At 43.9% G+C, this 18,421-nt stretch overlaps 1 protein-coding gene and 1 non-coding gene across 2 annotated transcripts in view; one reads left to right on the forward strand and one right to left on the reverse strand.

The window, feature by feature from the left end:
• Positions 1-18,421, reverse strand: part of LOC126212662 (uncharacterized) — a 742,156-nt gene that overhangs the window by 416,389 nt on the left and 307,346 nt on the right. The window lies entirely within an intron of this gene.
• Trnas-uga (transfer RNA serine (anticodon UGA)) lies at positions 16,062-16,136 on the forward strand. Its single transcript has one exon. It is a non-coding gene; the product is annotated as a tRNA-Ser (tRNA).

An 18,421-nucleotide genomic window follows, 5' to 3' on the forward strand; every position in this document is an offset into this window, starting at 1 on the left:
GGTCATCAGTCCCCTAGAACTTAGAACTACTTAAACCTAACTAATCTAAGGACATCACACACATCCATGCCCGAAGCAGGATTCGAACCTGCGACCGTAGCAGCAGTGCGATACCGGACTGAAGAGCCTAGAGCCGCTCGGCCACAACGGCCGGTGCGCGCCATACCCATTCAACACACAGACAACACGCTCCCTGACGCTACATTCACCGTGCGTGTGTGTGACTAGCAGTCATTCCTCGCAAAATTGACGCTACTATCGCCTGGACGGGTTTATATCGGTAGTGGATCAGCAAAAAAAAAATGTTCAAATGTGTGTGAAATCTTCTGGGACTTAACTGGTTCAAATGGCTCTGAGCACTATGGGAGTTAACTTCTAAGGTCATCAGTCCCCTAGAACTTAGAACTACTTAAACCTAACTAATCTAAGGACATCACACACATCCATGCCCGAAGCAGGATTCGAACCTGCGACCGTAGCAGCAGTGCGATACCGGACTGAAGAGCCTAGAGCCGCTCGGCCACAACGGCCGGTGCGCGCCATACCCATTCAGCACACAGACAACACGCTCCCTGACGCTACATTCACCGTGCGTGTGTCTGACTAGCAGTCATTCCTCGCAAAATTGACGCTACTATCGACTGGACGAGTTTATATCGGTAGTGGATCAGCAAAAAAAAAATGTTCAAATGTGTGTGAAATCTTCTGGGACTTAACTGGTTCAAATGGCTCTGAGCACTATGGGAGTTAACTTCTAAGGTCATCAGTCCCCTAGAACTTAGAACTACTTAAACCTAACTAATCTAAGGACATCACACACATCCATGCCCGAAGCAGGATTCGAACCTGCGACCGTAGCAGCAGTGCGATACCGGACTGAAGAGCCTAGAGCCGCTCGGCCACAACGGCCGGTGCGCGCCATACCCATTCAACACACAGACAACACGCTCCCTGACGCTACATTCACCGTGCGTGTGTGTGACTAGCAGTCATTCCTCGCAAAATTGACGCTACTATCGCCTGGACGGGTTTATATCGGTAGTGGATCAGCAAAAAAAAAATGTTCAAATGTGTGTGAAATCTTCTGGGACTTAACTGGTTCAAATGGCTCTGAGCACTATGGGAGTTAACTTCTAAGGTCATCAGTCCCCTAGAACTTAGAACTACTTAAACCTAACTAATCTAAGGACATCACACACATCCATGCCCGAAGCAGGATTCGAACCTGCGACCGTAGCAGCAGTGCGATACCGGACTGAAGAGCCTAGAGCCGCTCGGCCACAACGGCCGGTGCGCGCCATACCCATTCAACACACAGACAACACGCTCCCTGACGCTACATTCACCGTGCGTGTGTCTGACTAGCAGTCATTCCTCGCAAAATTGACGCTACTATCGACTGGACGAGTTTATATCGGTAGTGGATCAGCAAAAAAAAAATGTTCAAATGTGTGTGAAATCTTCTGGGACTTAACTGGTTCAAATGGCTCTGAGCACTATGGGAGTTAACTTCTAAGGTCATCAGTCCCCTAGAACTTAGAACTACTTAAACCTAACTAATCTAAGGACATCACACACATCCATGCCCGAAGCAGGATTCGAACCTGCGACCGTAGCAGCAGTGCGATACCGGACTGAAGAGCCTAGAGCCGCTCGGCCACAGCGGCCGGTGCGCGCCATCCCCATTCAACACACAGACAACACGCTCCCTGACGCTACATTCACCGTGCGTGTGTCTGACTAGCAGTCATTCCTCGCAAAATTGACGCTACTATCGCCTGGACGGGTTTATATCGGTAGTGGATCAGCAAAAAAAAAAATGTTCAAATGTGTGTGAAATCTTCTGGGACTTAACTGGTTCAAATGGCTCTGAGCACTATGGGAGTTAACTTCTAAGGTCATCAGTCCCCTAGAACTTAGAACTACTTAAACCTAACTAATCTAAGGACATCCCACACATCCATGCCCGAAGCAGGATTCGAACCTGCGACCGTAGCAGCAGTGCGATACCGGACTGAAGAGCCTAGAGCCGCTCGGCCACAGCGGCCGGTGCGCGCCATCCCCATTCAACACACAGACAACACGCTCCCTGACGCTACATTCACCGTGCGTGTGTCTGACTAGCAGTCATTCCTCGCAAAATTGACGCTACTATCGCCTGGACGGGTTTATATCGGTAGTGGATCAGCAAAAAAAAAAAATGTTCAAATGTGTGTGAAATCTTCTGGGACTTAACTGGTTCAAATGGCTCTGAGCACTATGGGAGTTAACTTCTAAGGTCATCAGTCCCCTAGAACTTAGAACTACTTAAACCTAACTAATCTAAGGACATCACACACATCCATGCCCGAAGCAGGATTCGAACCTGCGACCGTAGCAGCAGTGCGATACCGGACTGAAGAGCCTAGAGCCGCTCGGCCACAGCGGCCGGGGCGCGCCATCCCCATTCAACACACAGACAACACGCTCCCTGACGCTACATTCACCGTGCGTGTGTCTGACTAGCAGTCATTCCTCGCAAAATTGACGCTACTATCGCCTGGACGGGTTTATATCGGTAGTGGATCAGCAAAAAAAAAAATGTTCAAATGTGTGTGAAATCTTCTGGGACTTAACTGGTTCAAATGGCTCTGAGCACTATGGGAGTTAACTTCTAAGGTCATCAGTCCCCTAGAACTTAGAACTACTTAAACCTAACTAATCTAAGGACATCCCACACATCCATGCCCGAAGCAGGATTCGAACCTGCGACCGTAGCAGCAGTGCGATACCGGACTGAAGAGCCTAGAGCCGCTCGGCCACAGCGGCCGGTGCGCGCCATCCCCATTCAACACACAGACAACACGCTCCCTGACGCTACATTCACCGTGCGTGTGTCTGACTAGCAGTCATTCCTCGCAAAATTGACGCTACTATCGCCTGGACGGGTTTATATCGGTAGTGGATCAGCAAAAAAAAAAATGTTCAAATGTGTGTGAAATCTTCTGGGACTTAACTGGTTCAAATGGCTCTGAGCACTATGGGAGTTAACTTCTAAGGTCATCAGTCCCCTAGAACTTAGAACTACTTAAACCTAATCTAAGGACATCCCACACATCCATGCCCGAAGCAGGATTCGAACCTGCGACCGTAGCAGCAGTGCGATACCGGACTGAAGAGCCTAGAGCCGCTCGGCCACAGCGGCCGGTGCGCGCCATCCCCATTCAACACACAGACAACACGCTCCCTGACGCTACATTCACCGTGCGTGTGTGTGACTAGCAGTCATTCCTCGCAAAATTGACGCTACTATCGCCTGGACGGGTTTATATCGGTAGTGGATCAGCAAAAAAAAAATGTTCAAATGTGTGTGAAATCTTCTGGGACTTAACTGGTTCAAATGGCTCTGAGCACTATGGGAGTTAACTTCTAAGGTCATCAGTCCCCTAGAACTTAGAACTACTTAAACCTAACTAATCTAAGGACATCCCACACATCCATGCCCGAAGCAGGATTCGAACCTGCGACCGTAGCAGCAGTGCGATACCGGACTGAAGAGCCTAGAGCCGCTCGGCCACAGCGGCCGGTGCGCGCCATCCCCATTCAACACACAGACAACACGCTCCCTGACGCTACATTCACCGTGCGTGTGTGTGACTAGCAGTCATTCCTCGCAAAATTGACGCTACTATCGCCTGGACGGGTTTATATCGGTAGTGGATCAGCAAAAAAAAAATGTTCAAATGTGTGTGAAATCTTCTGGGACTTAACTGGTTCAAATGGCTCTGAGCACTATGGGAGTTAACTTCTAAGGTCATCAGTCCCCTAGAACTTAGAACTACTTAAACCTAACTAATCTAAGGACATCACACACATCCATGCCCGAAGCAGGATTCGAACCTGCGACCGTAGCAGCAGTGCGATACCGGACTGAAGAGCCTAGAGCCGCTCGGCCACAGCGGCCGGTGCGCGCCATCCCCATTCAACACACAGACAACACGCTCCCTGACGCTACATTCACCGTGCGTGTGTCTGACTAGCAGTCATTCCTCGCAAAATTGACGCTACTATCGCCTGGACGGGTTTATATCGGTAGTGGATCAGCAAAAAAAAAAATGTTCAAATGTGTGTGAAATCTTCTGGGACTTAACTGGTTCAAATGGCTCTGAGCACTATGGGAGTTAACTTCTAAGGTCATCAGTCCCCTAGAACTTAGAACTACTTAAACCTAACTAATCTAAGGACATCCCACACATCCATGCCCGAAGCAGGATTCGAACCTGCGACCGTAGCAGCAGTGCGATACCGGACTGAAGAGCCTAGAGCCGCTCGGCCACAGCGGCCGGTGCGCGCCATCCCCATTCAACACACAGACAACACGCTCCCTGACGCTACATTCACCGTGCGTGTGTCTGACTAGCAGTCATTCCTCGCAAAATTGACGCTACTATCGCCTGGACGGGTTTATTTGAACCATTTGAACTTCCGAAAAATAATTTTTGGGTTGCTCACTGTGGAATCTGCATATGTGGTCAGCACATCAGGAAGAATATTGAGCCATGATTATTTCTGCAAATTTCATGGTCATCCATTTGGACATCCACACGTTGTTTGTGTACCGTTTTGCACTCTTCTACATCTACATCTACGTCTACGTGATTACTCTGCTATACACAATAAAGTGCCTGGCACAGGGTTCAATCAACCAACTTCAAGCTGTCTCTCTACCGTTCCACTCCCGAACGGCAAGCGGGAAAAACGAGCACTTAAATTTTTCTGTGCGAGCCCTGATTTCTCTTATTTTATCGTGATGATCATTTCTCCCTATGTAGGTGGGTCTCAACAGAACGTTTTCGCAATAGGCAGAGAAAACAGGTGATTGAAATTTCATGAGAAGATCCCGTCGCAGCGAAAAACGCCTTTGCTTTAATGATCGCCACTCCAATTCACGTATCATATGTGTGGCACTATCTCCCTTATTTCGCCATAATACAAAACGAGCTGCCTTTCTTTGTACTTTTTCGATGTCATCCGTCAGTCCCACCTGATGCGGATCCCACACCGCACAGCAATACTCCAGAATAGGGCGGACAAGCGTGGTGTAAGCAGTCTCTTTAGTAGACCTGTTGCACCTTCTAAGAGTTCTGCAAATGAATCGCAGTCTTTGGTTTGCTCTACCCACAATATTATCTATGTGATCCGTCCAATTTAGGTTATTTGTAAATGTAATCCCTAAGTATTTAGCTCAAATTACAGGTTCAGATTTGTATGACTTATCGCGTAATCAAAATTTAGCTGATTTCTTTTAGTACTCCTGTGAATAACTTCTCACTTTTCTTTATTCAGGGTCAGTTGCCAATTTTTGCACCATATCGATATCTAAATCATTTTCAAGTCGTTTTGATCATCTGATGAGTTTACAAGACGATAAATGACAGCATCATCTGCAGACAATCTAAGACGGCTACTCAAATTGTCGTTAATATAGATCAGGAACAATGGAGGGCCTATAAAACTTCCTTGGGGAACGCCGGACATTACTTCTGTTTTACTCTATGACTTTCCGTCTATTACTACGAACTCTGATCTTTCTGACAGGAAATTATGAAGCCATTGGCACAACTGAGGCGATACTCCGTATGCACGCAGTTTGGTTAGAAGACGCTTGTGAGGAACGGTGTCGAAAGCCTTCTGGAAATCTAAAAATATGGAATCAATTTGACATGCCCTGTGAATAGCACTTATTACATTATGAGTATAAAGAGCTAGTCGTGTTTCACAAGAACGATATTTTCTGAATCCGTGCTGACTATGTGTCAATAAACCGTCGTCTTCGAGGTACTTCATGATGTTCAAATACAGTACATGTTCCAAAACCCTACTGCAAGTCGACGTTAGTGATATAGGCCTGTAATTCAGCGGATTACTTCTACTTCCCTCTCTGGGTATTACAGGCTCCGAAAGTTCTAAAAGTGAAATTGAAGAATCATCTTAGTTTTCATAGGACTGAACAACATTTATCAGTTTTACAGTCGAGCGACGAAATCTTGGAGAGTATCACTGCAGGCTTCACGCAAAATTTCCACGACGAACGGTACTGCACACACCTCGTCATATACTCTCTTCGCCCCAACAGGTCGTGAAGGTGCAACGGTACCGACCGGCCGCCGTGTCATCCTCAACCCACAGGCGTCACTGGATGCGGATATGGTCAGCACACCGCTCTCCCGGCCGTATGTCAGTTTACGAGACCGGAGCCGCTACTTCTCACTCATGTAGCTCCTCAGTTTGCCTCACAAGGGCTGCGTGTACACCGCTTTCCAACAGCGCTCGGCAGACCTTATGGTCACCCATCCATGTCCTAGCCGAGCCCGACAGCACTTAACTTCTGTGATCTGACGGGAACCGGTGTTAACACTGCGCCAAGGCCGTTAGCCCACTCCATCATATAAGGTAAACCAAACTGATGATAAAAGCGAATCTAAACAAAACCAAACATTATTAATGACAAATTTGCAATCAAAGATAAATGTAGACTTTTTATGTGGTTTTGCCGATTGTCCTAAATTACCAGTACCGAGTCAGTTACAGGACTGCATTTGAACCCCGGCAATTTTTACAATAACTGTGTGACAGAAAGGAATGAAGTAAAAAATGACAGCTGAAATGTAGAAGGCCATTTTTCTTTTTTTAATTATGAATTTGGCCAGCTATGGACCGCATACAACTTAAGACTTATGGTGTTTTTTTTTCTTCCGTTCTTCCCAGTACTTCTTCATTTTCTCGCCAACTGCTCGTCTCTGCTCATCTGTCCACACTCTCTTGGGTCGAGGTTTTGGCGCATCTTCTTCATAGTTTGCGTTTTCTATAAGTAGCCTAAAGTTATTCCTGTCACGTATTATTTCTTCTGTAACACCTATTTTGTTGGCGTCTTTCTTTACTGCTTCTATCCATCCTACAGTGTTTTTCAGATTACTAACGTAATTAAAAATTTTCTTTGTAATTCGTGTTTCTTCCATTCTTTTTAAATGTCCATAAAATTTTAGCCGTCTCTTCCTCATTGTATCTGTGATCTTTTCTGTATTTTTGTATAGGTCTTCATTTCTCCTTTTAATCCACCTGTTTTCCTTGTTTTTCTCAGGACCTAGAATTTTTCTTAATATTTTTCTCTCTCTTTTTTCTAGTTCTCTTAATTCGCCTTTCTTATTCAATGTTAGGCACTCTGATCCATATGTTGCTTGTGTCCTAATAACTGAATTATAATGTTTAATCTTTGCTTGTATGGATATTGATTTCTTATTGTAGTAGTTTTGTGTTAATTTATACGCAAATTCCAACTTTTTTATTCTTTCTTTATTTGTTGTGTTATCCAGTCCGTTGGCTTGGAACCACTCCCCCAGGTATTTGAATCTATCAACTCTTTTAATTTTTCCATACTTTGTTTTCATGAACTTTTCTGTATTATGTTTGTGTTCTATATACTCGGTTTTTTCGAAGGATATTTTTAGCCCAGTCTTTTCAGCAATCTCGTGTAACATATCAAGCATAACTGTTGCGTCTGTTCGGTTTTCAGTTATCAATGCCATATCATACGCAAAGGCTAAACATTTTACTTCAAATTTGTTCTTTCCTTGGCCCATGCTTATACCCTTTGTGCCTCTGTTTTTTAATGTGTTTTCCCATGTTTTTACTACTTTATCTAAAACCAAGTTAAAGAGAATTGGGGACAGTCCGTCACCTTGTCGAACTCCTGTTTTGATTTTGAATGGTTCAGAAATTTCGCCTTGAAACTTAATTCTTGATGTTGTATCTGTGAGCGTTTGTTCAACAAGTCTTCTGGTGTTTTCGTCTATCCCTGATTCATACAGTATCTGGAATAGTGTTTGTCTGTCAACTGAGTCATAGGCCTTCTTGAAGTCTACGAAAGTAACTACTGTATTTTTATTTTGTATAGCTCTCACTCTCAAAATTGTTTTTAAATTAAGAATCTGTTCTGCACGTGATCTACCTTTTCTAAATCCTGCTTGATAATCTCCTATATTAGGTCCTGCTTGTTCCTCTATTCTATTTAAAAGTGCTTTAGAAAGTATTTTGTATGTCACTGGTAACATGGATATGCCCCTGTAGTTGTTGGTGTCTGTTTTATCTCCTTTTTTATGGAGAGGGCGGATCAATGCTTGTTTCCAGTCACTGGATATGATTCCTTTTGTCCAAATGTCTTTAATTACTTTGTGAATTTTCTGACATACGGATAAGCCCCCTAGTTTCCACATTTCTGCCACTATCCCATCCTCACCTGGTGCTTTGTTATTCTTCAATGCTTTGATAATCTTTTCTATTTCTTCTACTGTAGGTGGTTCCGACGGTGGATTTTCATGTTGTGGTTTTTGAAATTGTAACCTGTCATTAGGCTCCTCACAATTTAATAGATTTTCAAACTATTCAGCTAAGATTTGGCAGTTCTCTTTATTGCTTAAAACCATTTTTCCATTTTTATCTTTAAAATGTAAACTTGGTGACTGGAATCCTGTTAAAACTTCTCTGAAAGTCTTATAGAAGTCTCTAGTGTTGTTCCTTTTGAAATCAGAATCCATTTCTGCTAATATGTCTTTGTCATATTTTCTTTTCACTGATCTGATGATTTTTGCTGTCTTTTTCCTTTCTTCTTTAAACTCTTCCCAGTATTGGTGTTTCTTATTACTGTTCCATTTTTTCCATGCCTTTAGTCGATTGTCAATTGCTTCATCACACAGCTCATTCCACCATCTGTGTTTTGGTATTCTTCGTGGCTGTCCCATTTCTTTAACTGACTCTATCATTGTTTCTTTCATTTCTTCCCAATTATCCATTTTTCTTGTGTTTAGTATATGACAGAATTTGTCCTGCTTTTGCAGGAGAAATTTAGTGTTTACTCTTGGAAATCTTCTTGGTTTTGGTTTAGGTTTGTTTGGTTGGAACATGGTCTTTATTTCTGTCAGATAATGATCTGAGTCTATGTTTAGGCCCTTCCTCACTCTGACATCAAAGATTTCCTTGTAGTTGCGAGTCGTTATTGCCACATGGTTCAACTGATATTCACCTTGATTTGGATTAGGTGATACCCACGTTTTTTTCTTTCTTGCAAGTTTCCTGAAACATGTCGACATTAATTTTAGATTAAACTGTCTACAAAAACCTATGAGTCTTTCCCCATTTCTGTTGGTTCTTGCATGTGCTGGATAATCTCCAACTACTGATTTAAATTTTATTTCTTTGCCAACTTGTGCATTAAAGTCTCCCACTAAAATTTTTATATGTTCTTTTGGTAATATGGATGTTTCGTGTTCAAGCATTTTCCAAAAATCTTCCACTTTGTAGAAGGCCATATATATTTTTCCTTTTTCCTTTCTTTGTTTGTTATGAAGAGCGGGGCAGGAGTGCGGGGGAGGGGGGACATGTGTCAACTAAAAGGTTTGGAATGATGAGTGAAGTCTGTTGCAAGACAGTAAGTGCTCTGATTCCCAAATACTGGATGAATATAATCTGGGGAATTTGCGCGCCATGATATACACCATTCAAGAAATGTACACACTTTCAACATAAAGACTTGACTTAATGTGTTAAACCTTCAACGAAGGACAACATCCCTTAATGAGGAAAATTAGGTCAGTAATTTAATTACATAAATCCGCTTAACAATAAATATCGAAAATCTAATTTTTGTTCCCCCTGGATTCCGTTACATACGTAACCTGCGACATAGTGGGTGATCAGATGACCATTTTAGCCGTTTCATAATATAGATTTGAGGAGATGACAATACATTCGAAATATTCCATATAACGTAAGTCCTGTTTTTATCTGTTACAGAGACGCATCTTGTTACGCAGATAAATTTTCGTTTTGGGTGTTGGCACACTGTTCGCTATTGGTTCATACACGGTCCTGTCACATTAATGCGACCACAGACTGTTTCCGACGTCAAGGTGCAGTAACCACTCACTGACTGCGGCTGGCAGCATTAGCAATCTAGCAGTGGAGGGTATATAAAGGGTATTGGGTGGGGGGGGGGGCGGGGGGGGGGGACGCGGAAAACAGTGCAGGTGTTTTCGTACTTTGGGAACGGAGCGATTTCGGAGCGATTTATCTGAAGTCGAAAAGCGCATGATCATTGACTTTCTGAACAGGAGGTGAAGCATTTCAGAAGCAGCGTAGTTTGTAAACTGTTCACGTTCTGCCGTGTCTGACAAAATGGCGTTGTCTAAAATGGGCACCAAGAAAACTGCGGTGCACCACTAGCTGTATACGACAGGGGTGAACAGCGGCTGCAGAGATCTGTACGGGCGGAAAGTCGCGCGACTGTTGAGCAACTGATCGCCCAGATGAACCAAGGGTCTGCCGACAATGTCTCCTGAACGACAGTTCAGCGAACGGTCCTGCATATGGTTGTCTGTAGCAGTTGCCTGTTTCATGCACTGACTGTGTTTATCAGCGATGAAGACTGGAATTTGCACGCCAGTACTGCAACGGGACGTGCACTGACGGCGGCAGATGGCATTTCTAGATGAATCACATATTACGCTCCACCAGACAAATGGGCGTTGGCGTGAACGGCGTGAAACGTCTGGGTCCAGGTTAGAGGAAGGAGCGTTATGATCTGGGGATTGTTTTCGTGGCCGGGGTGATCTCGACAGGCTGGAAATCACTGTGGATCAAGCAATGAGTGCCTCTACACTTGGGGACCATGTCCAATCGTATAGGCAGTCTGTTTTTCCTTGGCATGATGGCATCTACCAACAGGACAACGTAACAATTCATGAAGCTCAGTGTATGTGTGTGGTTTGGAGAGTTAGAAAATGAGTTTACTGTACTGCCCTGGCCACCAGATTCACCGGATCTAAACCCAATCGAGAATGTGTGGGACCACCTTGATGGGGCTGTTTTCCACATGGATCCTCAGTCGAGAAACCTAGCGCAGCTCGCCACGGCAATAGATTACATGTGGCTCCACATTCCTGACAGTACGTTCCAGAAGCCCAAAGGCCCTCTTTCTCCACGTTAAGCGCAGCAAAATCTGCTCATTCAGGCCTTAGACAGGTGGTCGCATTAATGTTACTGGACAGTGAATATCAGTTTTCAGTTTTGTTTTGAAGTACAGGTTGTGCTTCCAAAAAATTGTTCAGATGGCTCTGAGCACTATGGGACTTAACATCTGAGGTCGTCAGCCCCTAGCCTTAGAACTAAACCTAACTAACGTAGGGTCATCACTCACATCCATGCTCGAAGCAGGATTCGAACCTGCGACTGTAGCAGCAGCGCTGTTCCGGACTGAAACGCCTAGAACCGCTCGGCCAGTTGTGCTTCCGTTTACATAAATGAGTTCTTCAGCTGTGACTGTGATTTGTTTACGAATTCTACTGTCTCGCTTAAGCGCGTATTTACTACCGCTGAGCATGTCGATGTCGAACTTGTTTATGGGTTTTGTAATGGAAACGCTGCTTACCTGAAGAGAATTCGGTAGACTGTTTCCAAAACGCTGAGTAAGAGGTTTTTTCAGTGAACTTCGAGACACACTTGCAGTCAATCGTATCTCATCTGAGTATGTGTATGGACAGAGCCCAGGTGGAACGGAAGACATTATTCAGCTCGTAGAATGTGGTCCTTGAAAAATCAGATGGAAGAATTTCTACTCATAGTGGTGCAACTAGCGCCACTCTTATGCGATTGGAGTGAAATTTTAACAGACATTATCTTTCAGTTGTAGAAACACGACCACCAACTTTCGTTAATGTCATATAACGCCTTCTTCGTACTGCGTTTTTTCCGTCAGTCATGTCACAAGGAAACGACACCTGACTTTCTGCGGCTATATAAAATACATACACTCAAGTAGATTGCCAAAGACGATATTGATGTATTATCAGAAACTCCGTCCGAATCACGCAAAATCTGAGAAGATGTAATCGAATTTGGTAATAGAGAGCCCAGGTCAAAATACAGCAGTGCTATTGAGAAAAGTGTGGTTGCGAAATTACACAAATGTTGAGAAATGTGTGGTGGAGGGATTACAAGTCTCATAGAAAAGAAGCTGATATTCTCCAAAGAGAAGAAACAGCAGACAAGGCCAACGCATTCAAAGAATATTGGCAAAAGAAGAAGGAAGTCTGGTGGAGAGCTACATATACATAATTTTCGCGTGTTTAGAGGATGTAAGAATACATACTTTTTACGTGACAGAAACGTCAGGTGTCCATGAAAGTTTTGATGGTAATGAAGTTCAAAAACAGTGTTAAAACTGCAATGTGGTGATCCATACCTAACAAGTTTTTCTTTCATTGTTAGTAAAATCTTGAATCGCTGCCCTTGTAGACTAAGGCTTAAGTAATTAAGAATACAACAGTGTAGGCGTGTTGGAGAGTTTTACGTCAATGGCGAAATGGCAATAAAGGAATAAAAATCTGATTTCGTTCCCCCACGCAAATTTCTGAGCAAACTAGAGGTAATTACAGGCTGCAAGGAGCTACCGCAGAGCTCGAGGGATTGGTCTGAATATGACAGTGGCTGACAAGTAATCCCCAAGATGGATGAGGGATTGTACAGGTAATAACTGATGCTTTGCAGGTAAGCCTGCATTACAGGCGAATGCAAATGGGAGACGTCGGTGGATTATTAAGCAGGGAAATTTGTTTCGGAGCATACAAGCAGGTACTGAAGATATTATTAACGTAGGCGAACACATGCTTCTGTGCTGTACATTAATCATTAGCGAATTTGGAACACGTTATTATTCCTCGAGAGAGGAAGACATAATATTATCGTTTTCCACACAACGGTACTCATTTGCAAAATGTACAGAGACCATGAGAGAATGAAAGAGGCATCATTTTATGTCGTCGCAGCTGCAAACTGTGTACATCAAGAGCACTAAGAGTTCTCAGTAGACTAGCGAGCTGCCCCCACTTCTCACAGGTAGCACTAAAATGGTTAGGACTGCACGTATTGATTCCAGCCTTGAGTCCAAACCAACAGCAAGTGTTCATTTATCTCACTGTTGTGTAGTAGATCTGCGCCTAACCCAGCTATTGACAAGGGTTTCGCAGTCAGAAAATTAATTTCGAAAAATGCATTACATTAACCTTCACATACAAACAGGAAAATGTGGCAGGTGACTTTAATTCATCATATTTCAGCCACATAAAATTTATAAATTATATGTACATGCCTTCCTTGTGAATCAGTGTATCTATTAGCGAAAACCGTATTAAAATCTTTACATTAAATCCTCACATTAACCTTCACATACAGACAGGAAGACAGCATCGGACTTCAATTTATATTAGTCTACTGTGCAAAACATTAGGACAAAAGGAATATTCACACTGGCAAGTAACACGTCACAGTGATACTAGTACTTCGACCATACACAGAAAGATCTGCTACAGTATATATATATATATATATATATATATATATATATATATATATATATATATATATATATATATACAGGGCTATGACAAATGATTGAAGCGATTTCATAAATTCACTGTATCTTCATTCATTGACATATGGTCACGACACACTACAGATACGTAGAAAAACTCATAAAGTTTTGTTCGGCTGAAGCCGCACTTCAGGTTTCTGCCGCCAGAGCGCTCGAGAGCGCAGTGAGACAAAATGGCGACAGGAGCCGAAAAAGCGTATGTCGTGCTTGAAATGCACTCACATCAGTCAGTCATAACAGTGCAACGACACTTCAGGTCGAAGTTCAACAAAGATCCACCAACTGCTAACTCCATTCGGCGATGGTATGCGCAGTTTAAAGCTTCTGGATGCCTCTGTAAGGGGAAATCAACGGGTCGGCCTGCAGTGAGTGAAGAAACGGTTGAACGCGTGCGCAAGTTTTCACGCGTAGCCCACGGAAGTCGACGAATAAAGCAAGCAGAGAGCTAAACGTACCACAGCCGACGGTTTGGAAAATCTTACGGAAAAGGCTAAAGCAGAAGCCTTACCTTTTACAATTGCTACAAGCCCTGACACCCGATGACAAAGTGAAACGCTTTGAATTTTCGGCGCGGTTGCAACAGCTCACGGGAGAGGATGCGTTCAGTGCGAAACTTGTTTTCAGTGATAAAGCAACATTTTTTCTTAATGGTGAAGTGAACAGACACAATGTGCGAATCTGGGCGGTAGAGAATCCTCACGCATTCGTGCAGCAAATTCGCAATTCACCAAAAGTTAACGTGTTTTGTGCAATCTCACAGTTTAAAGTTTACGGCCCCTTCTGCGAAAAAAACGTTACAGGACACGTGTATCTGAACATGCTGGAAAATTGGCTCATGCCACAACTGGAGACCGACAGCGCCGACTTCATCTTTCAACAGGATGGTGCTCCACCGCACTTCCATCATGATGTTCGGCATTTCTTAAACAGGAGATTGGAAAACCGATGGATCGGTCGTGGTGGAGATCATGATCAGCAATTCATGTCATGGCCTCCACGCTCTCCCAACTTAACCCCATGCGATTTCTTTCTGTGGGGTTATGTGAAAGATTCAGTGTTTAAACCTCCTCTACCAAGAAACGTGCCAGAACTGCGAGCTCGCATCAACGATGCTTTCGAACTCATTGATCGGGACATGCTGCGCCGAGTGTGGGAGGAACTTGATTATCAGCTTGATGTCTGCCGAATCACTAAAGGGGCAGGGCACATATCGAACATTTGTGAATGCCTAAATAAACTTTTTGAGTTTTTGTATGTGTGTGCAAAGCATTGTGAAAATATCTCAAATAATAAAGTTATTGTAGAGCTGTGAAATCGCTTCAATCATTTGTAATAACCCTATATATATATATATATATATATATATATATATATATATATATATATATATATGAAGATCGTATCTGTTTCTTCAGAGAAGTGCGAAAGAACAGATATCATTATTGGTGATCTTGCAGCTCTAGAAGAATGAAATTACAATGAAATCCAGACCTTTAGCTGCTTACAGACGTTGATAAATATTAACGGGAACAGATAAAAATGTGAGCCCCGACCGGGACTCGAACCTGGGATACTCCTGCTTACAAGGCAGACGCTCTATCCGACTCAGCCATCGAGGACACATAGACATTAGTCCCTGCAGTCGCACTATCCTCTGTGTCAAATGATTCAAATGGGACTCAACATCTGAGGTCATCAGTCCCCTAGACTTAGAACTACTTAAACCTAACTAACCTAAGGACATCACACACATCCATGCACAAGGCAGGATTGGAACCTGCGACCCTAGCGCTCGCCCGGTCACAGACTGAAGCGCCTAGAACCGCTCGGCCACCGGTTCCGGCTATGAATGACATACTCTGCTTTTGTTCTTACTATTGTTGTTGCTGCTGCTGCTTTTGTCGTTGTTGTTGTCGTAAGTAAGAATGTAGAGTAACCGCTTGTCTGTTTCCGTCTATATGAGTTGAGTCAATCTTCCTAAAACTGTCTACCAAAAGTCATCGAAAATGATTATCAGATGAATTCATAACTTAAACTCATGTAATGTGCAAAACTCTTGAATATCCTTAATCCGATCTGCTCAACACTGTCTACAAATTGAAGCTAAATGTTTCAATAAAGAGGCAATGTAACCTGACTTGTGAAATAAAAGCCCAAGCTCGTGTAACTGGGTCGACGGAACTCATCTAGCAGTGTCTACCCACCGCTCCAGAGTCTGAAGATGTCTCTTTCTTAGAGTCGAAACCGGTCACTCACACCAATAAAAAAAAATGTTTCAACAAGATGGCGATCAAGACTTTTTTAACTACTTTTAAGATCCAGAATGAGATTTTCACTCTGCAGCGGAGTGTGCGCTGATATGAAACTTCCTGGCAGATTAAAACTGTGTGCCGGACCGAGGACTCTAACTCGGGACTTTTGCCTTTCGCGGGCAAGTGCTCTACCAACTGAGCTACGCAAGGACGACTCACGCCCCGTCCTCACAGCTTTACTTCTGCCAGATCTCGTCTCCTACCTTCCAAACTTTACAGAAGCTCTCCCTGCCCGCGAAAGGCAATTTTAAGATCGCTGACTATGTTTTCAAACATTTCAAAAATCGTGCTTGGATAGCTCAGTTGGTAGAGCACTTGCCCGTGAAAGGCAAAGGACCCGAGTTCGAGTCTCGGTCCGGTACACAGTTTTAATCTGCCAGGAACTTTTAAGATCGCTGACTATGTTTTCAAAAATTTCAAAAATCGTGCTTGGGTACCTCAGTTGGTAGAACAATTGCACGCGAAAGGCAATGGTCCCGAGTTCGAGTCTCGGTCCGGCACACAGTTTTAATCTGCCAGGAACTTTTAAGATGGCTGACTGTTTTCAAAAATTTCAAAAATCGTGCTTGGGTAGCTCAGTTGGTAGAGCACTTGCCCGCGAAAGGCAAAGGTCCCGAGGTAGAATCTCGGTCCAGCACACACTTTTAATCTGCCAGGAAGTTTCACTTTTAAGATCACTGACTATGTTCTCAAAAATTTCAAAAATCGTGCTTGGGTAGCTCAGTTGGTAGAGCACTTGTCCGCGAAAGGCAAAGGTCCCGAGTTCGAGTCTCGGTCCAGCACACATTTTTAATCTGCCAGGAAGTTTCACTTTTAAGATCGCTATGTTTTCAAAAATTTCAAAAATCTTATTCACAATAACACCACAGTGGATTCAGATATGAGGTTCTAATAGTCTAAAAGAAACGCAAGAAAAGCATACGGACAGATTTTACACATATCTCTGCCCATTGTTCTACACTGCTGCAGGAGAAGTTGATTCTTAGTCACGGCGTAGCGTTCATCTGGGAAGAGCGACTTCCTCCTCCACAAGCAGTGCTCACTTTTCAGGTTATAGACAGACAACACCTCCACAGTATTTTGTATCCAATTATCTTACTAAGCAGATAAAACAACTTCACTCAGTTCGTCTTTATACAGTGGTGTTCTTTCAGTTTGATATGTGAGTATTTATTCGCGGTTGTTAAGCGAGCCAGGCAATATTTTTTTGGTCTTTGTTGACTGGGCTCAGCGAAAATTATTCCTCTACGTGCGAAGAACGTATACAGGATGTGGTGTCACCGCCAGACACCACACTTGCTACGTGGTAGCCTTAAAATCGGCCGCGGTCCGGTAGTATACGTCGGACCCGCGTGTCGCCACTATCAGTGATTGCAGACCGAGCGCCGCCACACGGCAGGTCTAGAGAGACTCCCTACAACTCGCTCCAGTTGTACAGCCGACTTTGCTAGCGATGGTTCACTGACAAAATACGCTCTCATTTGCAGAGACGACAGTTTAGCATAGCCTTCAGCTACATCATTTGCTACGACCTAGCAAGGCGCCATATTGATATTGATATTGTGAATCATGTACCGTCAAGAGCGACGTTCATCATTAATGGATGAAAGTTATGAAACTAATTCCGTCCGCTTTCTGAATACTCATTCCTTGTCATGTTCCAGACCTCACGTCAGTACAGTTCATCCCTCCTCACGCCAGCCTGGGTGAGCTAAAACGCGTGCATTTCGACCTCCAATAGTAACACGGTGTTGGCTCTTCTGCCAACCCAACATAGGAAGTGTGCCTTCATAATATTGTCGACAAGGCTTATTTGACCACGGCGATACCAGTTTAGTGAGAGTCACTCAAGCTTAATTGGCTAGACTGAGAAGCTTACACCTAGAACGAAACGAAACAAGTCCCCTGACAGCACCTTAAGGATTACGTAGCCTTCTCTTAAGTGTTGCTAGACGCAGCGAAAGTGATTAAGTGAACGCCGCTCACAAGTATTCGGCGACGAGACGGAGTTCTGGTAAACACCCTCTGAAGGTGAGGAGTTGGCGATAGGATCCGGAGGGGATGGAGGGGGATTAGCCCCCAAGACAGGATTACTCCGCGTGATTAATTCCACCAGGCGCGCCTGCGAGGGCGGAACTCGGAAGAGGTGCTTAGCACATACCGGTGCACTGGGCGTACAGCAGACAGGTAGGCCTGACAACGGGACGGGACGGTATATGAAGGTGCGGCTAGAAAAAAACCGGACCGATGCTGGAAAAAACATTTATTTACAATTATTTACAATTTCATGTTATCTCCTTCAATGTACTCTCCTCCTCGGTCTCTACACCGCTCCATACGAATTTTCCACTGTTCATAGCAATGCTGCAGATCATTTTCGGTAAGTCCATACAATACTTCCGTCGCTTTTTCTTTTACTGCTTCAACAGTCTCAAATCTAGTTCCTTTCAAAGCTGACTTGACTTTAGGGAAAAGAAAAAAGTCACAGGGGGCCAAATCAGGTGAGTAGGGTGGATGATCTAAGATGGGAATGTTGTGTTTTCCCAAAAACGTCTTCACTGACAACGCACTGTGAGCTGGGGCATTGTCTTGGTGAAAGATCCGTGACTTTTTCCTCCACAAATCGTTCCGTTTTCTCCGTACTCGC

The sequence above is a fragment of the Schistocerca nitens genome, chromosome 11, assembly GCF_023898315.1.
Source record: "Schistocerca nitens isolate TAMUIC-IGC-003100 chromosome 11, iqSchNite1.1, whole genome shotgun sequence".
NCBI lineage: Eukaryota > Metazoa > Arthropoda > Insecta > Orthoptera > Acrididae > Schistocerca > Schistocerca nitens.